Source organism: Pinus tabuliformis, chromosome 4_2 (genome assembly GCF_031772625.1).
Source record: "Pinus tabuliformis cultivar Carrire ecotype Pingquan chromosome 4_2, CPIR1, whole genome shotgun sequence".
NCBI classification, from domain to species: domain Eukaryota; kingdom Viridiplantae; phylum Streptophyta; class Pinopsida; order Pinales; family Pinaceae; genus Pinus; species Pinus tabuliformis.
In genome coordinates this window covers 1,086,840,817-1,086,845,826 of record NC_142304.1, presented here as the reverse complement: position 1 = coordinate 1,086,845,826, position 5,010 = coordinate 1,086,840,817, and the positions used below count along the sequence as shown (strand labels likewise).

Sequence of the window (5,010 nt, the reverse complement as noted above, 5' to 3'; positions counted from 1 at the left end):
TCAGCGAAGAAATTGGGTGGGAGACAAATATGGAATGAGAAATATTCCACACCAGCTTTGGCACAGAGAATTTGTGGGCATCTATTAATACATATATAATCCTTAATAGAATGTTCTTGGTTAAATAAATATTACTAATAAGATTCGCTAGCTTAAAAAAAAACACACAATTTTTATGATAGACAGACAAACTTGGTTTTATTTCTCAAATTGAGAGAACAAATCATTTGCATCCAAAAAAATGAAAGCGACACATTTTTTTGGAAATTTGTGCACACTACTAGTACTTATTATCACAGTATGGTTTGTAGAACACAACTTTGGCAAACCACAATATATCATCTTATATTGATGTCGATGCGAGATCAACTATATTCCTTTTCAATGTTTACAACTACAAATACAGTAGTATCTTTAACTAGAAGGCCGAGCGACCATGGCAGGATGATACAAGGCTTTACAAAAGTTTATCCACTCTTCACAATTCTACAAGCAAATTCCCAAATCAGTGTTCTTTTCTCGGTTCTGTTCCAAATAATCTTTATATGTATGTGCACCACCTGCTCCTCATAAAAAATCATTCTCAAGATCCTGGAGGGCCTTCCTCCTTTTTGTCAAACAAAGAATTCTTTTTGTTGAACAAAGAATTAATGTCACTCACTATAGAAATTGAACTTGAAACTACTGCCAGAAAAATCATGAACAATGCGATAAATATGTCCTTCCTGGTTGAGATTCCATGGGTGTCTCTGCAATTAAAAAATAATTGAGGTTAGAAGTTACATACAAGCAAGGTGAAAGACGAAACCAGAAATGAAAAACAACTTTTTTTCTACCTGAGAGCAATGGAAGCTGGGAAGATGAACCCAATACAAACTGCTGCTGTGGCCCCTGTGAATTGAAATGCATCCTAGATACTGGGTATGAATGATGCCCCAAGGAAAATGATTCCAATTAACCCGGCAGTGATCAAAATGAACCTCTTATTATCCAAAACAAGATGCTTTTTCGCTGGAAAGACAAGCCCATCAAGATTAAGTCTCAGGGCAAAAAAGATGAGAGGAAAGACCAGCATCAGATGTACAACATAGGTCACACGAACAATGTCATTCAGCACAGCACTGTAGGGAACTCCCAAGTTGGTGTCAAAATTGGCCAAGACATCGTCCATGGTCTGGTCTCCAATAGAAGAAAGCCAAAAAAGCTTGTACTTATGTATACAATTGAGCACAATGCCAATGATGTGCGAACAATGGACTGCATTTCTGAAGGGTCCTCAAGTTCATTGTATATGGAATGAACTGCATGGCGCAAAGACATCACAATTCATTATAACATAATTTTAAATGCAAATTCAGCTAATGAACTCTAAGATACTACACTGCAGGACCAGAGATGGAGGAAAATAATCCATACCATTGTAATGACAGATGTAAGCAGTCACAATAACTGGTACCACAGTGAAAAGCTTCAAGAACGAAGTAAAATCCACAATATCTGGTAACAATCTTGGTGCTTTGATGGTGCCACTGAACAACTTTACAATCGCAATACCAACGGTAATCACAACAAATACAACAGCAAGTGCAACTGATAATGCAGAAGTGAATTTCAAAGAATCTGCAAATTCATGGAAATGAACACATCAATATAGGCATCAAGATTTGAACATCACAACTCCTAAGGAATAACCCATGATCCACATCCTTGAATGTATATGCCATATGCCATTTCTAACAGGGCAACATGAAAAGTCAGACAAATCGTTAAGCAGATGCCATCAGTATGTGACATTCCCAAGATATGTTGAATCCCCTCATATAATTACAACAGTTTCTAGACATTTAAATCCCTGATAGCTGTGAAAAGGCCCAAATGAAATATGATATATCTGAAAATCAGTGCTAAAAAATGCTTATCAGGATGAGCAAAGCAGACTTACCCACTCTCTTGAAAGACACCAACGGAGCCAAAATAAGGACTATGGTGAGAACTAGGATCGGAACACGTCCATTCCACCAATGAAATCCAAACCATTCTTCAAGTATACCAGCATGATGCACGCCATTTGATGATGTTCCAGATAGCACATCGCCTGCCCAAATCAAGAAAACACCTCCATCAGACATAGAGATTTCTAATTCAAAGCCATATATAAGATAGGAATCATGCCCAAAGTAATATAAAAGTGGCACCAGATAATTGACCATTCAAACAAAAATGAAAGGAATCTAAGAAAAAAGAGACACTAATAAAGCATGTCAAGTCATGTATGCTTCATAGAACACTTCAACTTTGTTAAACAGAAACAAGTTGTTAGTGTTTCAGCTTGCTAAACTGCTCACAATGCAAAAATTGGGTTGAAGTTTCAATTCAAGCAGTACTTTTAAAATACTCTAGTTGTAACATACATGCTTAAATATTCCCACACGATATACTATTTATCCTTGGATATTACCCTCAAAACTGGGCTAATTCAGCCTGCGACCTAAAATGCATAACCTACAATGTTTAGATTGAATTACTTTTCAATTCATCTTATCTTGATTCCTTTCTAACAGAAGCCTGTAAAAAAAATATCAACGGACTGCTTCTAAATCAATGATTGCAAATAGTTAAACTCTTCACAAGGTACGAGGGTCTCCCTCGATCTCCAACATATTAAACACGATGCAATTATGATCTAAAGTCAGATGAACAGAAACACACTCAAGTTCAAACACTGGATTCAGTGATTAAAAGCAAGGGACTATCACATATTTACCAAGATTCAACTTGGGAAATATCACTGAATAAAGGCAGTGATAAACTGGTAATTCACCTTATGTTGCATCCCTTTCCATAATCTTCCAACAAATTGGTCTCCTCAAACAGAAAATACTGATTATGATCGGTTGTTCTAACAACAAAGGGAGTGAGATTTTTTCAAAAGCCATCAGAAGCAGGAAACAAATAACAGAGGAGAAATAAATAATTTGTTCCGAGTACATGATCCTGTAAACAAATAAAAAGACTTTTTCAACTCACAAGGACTGAAAGATGACTCAATTTCAGAACTTTATCCAGATCTTTATCATTCAAAATGCAACCAAACAAAAAGCACCTTAGTTTTTGTACTTAGTTTTTGTACTTAGATACCTTGAACATCACTAAAAAACTATCTCCTACTCTGCCAATTTTTCGCCTTTAGGCGGGTATCCAAATTCTGTGGTAAGACTTTTGCCTGGAAAGGAAGTTGATCATTTCTGCAGATATTACTGTCAGGCTCTGTCTTCGCAAAACGTTGCGGTCTCTCGCGATATTTTAACCCCAGGGTCCTCTGATGCATTGAAAAGATCTTGACTAATTAACATAGGTGTCAAGGGGTAACATCCAGGTTGAAATGTTGTTCTGAGAAATCAGAGGATTAGGACTTTTCCTATGACCTAGCCGTCGGCAGTACTGTTCTATTATGGGATGGCGAATAACAGGACCCAAAAATACCTCTATACTCACTAGGGATGGGCATTGCCTGCGAGGTCGGCATCAATCCCATAGAATCACAATATAACCCAACAAATTTTACATAGAGAGGAAGCAGTTTGGGGATGGGATTCTTCAAAACATGAACGGGAAGGCCTAAATCCCAGCAGCTCGACTAGAATACATTTCTCTTTGCCTCCTAAAGTCGTAAATGAAGGTTTCCCAGCACCCTGTAATGACATAATTCTCTCACATACACAAAATCCAGTATCAGAATGCAGTTTAGGATATCAACTGGAACATTTTGGCAGTACGGAACATTCCCCAAAAAACTCTAATTTACTTGAGCACAAAATCCAGTTTGCCCAAATGAGAACAGACATAAATGGCCAACGATGGCTTGCAAGGTCAGTGAAAACAGGCAGCTAATATAACACTGGTGAAGGCCAGAAGCTAATAAAGTCCCACCAGGTTTTAGATAACCAAATGCCATTCCATTGCTTATGAATGTGTGCCAGCCCAAGCAATACCGATTGGGGTCGCGTGCACAATAGACAACCTTAACATAATAGATACCCGGATTCCTACTACCTGCTAATTAGCCAATAATGGCTATAGATAATGTTAAATGCCGACGTGTTAACCATACCCTGATAAAAAGAAGTCATATCGAAAAAGACCAACATAATTCCTTGAATTAGGGGAGGTAAATACCTATGATTATCCTATAAACAATAAGAATGCCCAAATTGTTAATAATCACACAGATCTACAACAACATCTTCCCAATTTTCCCAAAGGCGTCTGCCATGACGCCGCCATGGGAAGCCGCTGCCCCGGCTCTGCTAAACCTTAAGAGAATGTCAATTGAAGCATCCGTCAAGAAGCAAATGAAGATAATGAGGAGACTGCCGAGGATCAATCCCAAGACCTTCATAGTAGCAGGCAGAGCCATTATCCCCGCTCCCACCACCGTAGTGGACAGATTGAACACCGCGCCAGAGAAGGAGGCGCCATTGAATCCTTCATGCACACCATCTTCGCCATCCTGGTGCTTCTCGGGCAGCAGGGGACTAGTTTCACTCACCAAAGGCTTCTGCTTCCGGGATCTCCTCTCTGGCGAGGCCACAATCGTCATTGTTTAGACAAAACCAGGGCCCAAAATATTCGCGTGTAATCGAATTTTTGAGATGGAGAGGGCAAACGTCTGGACTGGTTAGAGGGAAGAATTTGAGATGTTCCAGCAAGCCCGCGGTTATTTCCGAATTTGAATTTTAAGGTGCATTAACTCTTGACGGCGATGGAAATCGGAATTCCTGTGAGACGTTGACTTTAATGCCGAGGGTGGCGGAGCTCGCGTGGAGGAATTGCTGGCGGCTGGAGCCGGATGTTTTTCGAGCAATTCTTCTACTTGTTAGATTACTTCTTTCCGAAAAGAAGAGCCAGATGTTTTTCCGGCCGGTGACAGAAATCGAGCAATTCTTCTACCTTGTTAGACTGCTTCTTTCCGAAAAAAAGAGCACACTCACATTAATTAAATCCGAACAC

General features: G+C 39.1%; 1 pseudogene across 1 annotated transcript; it reads right to left on the bottom strand.

Annotated features, from left to right (window-relative positions):
* Positions 1 to 201: 201 nt before the first annotated feature.
* Positions 202 to 4,771, bottom strand: LOC149173416 (amino acid transporter AVT6A-like; annotated as a pseudogene). Its single transcript, XR_016259122.1, has 5 exons — positions 4,177 to 4,771; positions 1,943 to 2,095; positions 1,417 to 1,620; positions 837 to 1,301; positions 202 to 749 (listed from the first exon to the last, which is right to left on the bottom strand). The product of XR_016259122.1 is annotated as an amino acid transporter AVT6A-like (transcript).
* Between the last annotated feature and the right edge of the window lie 239 nt (positions 4,772 to 5,010).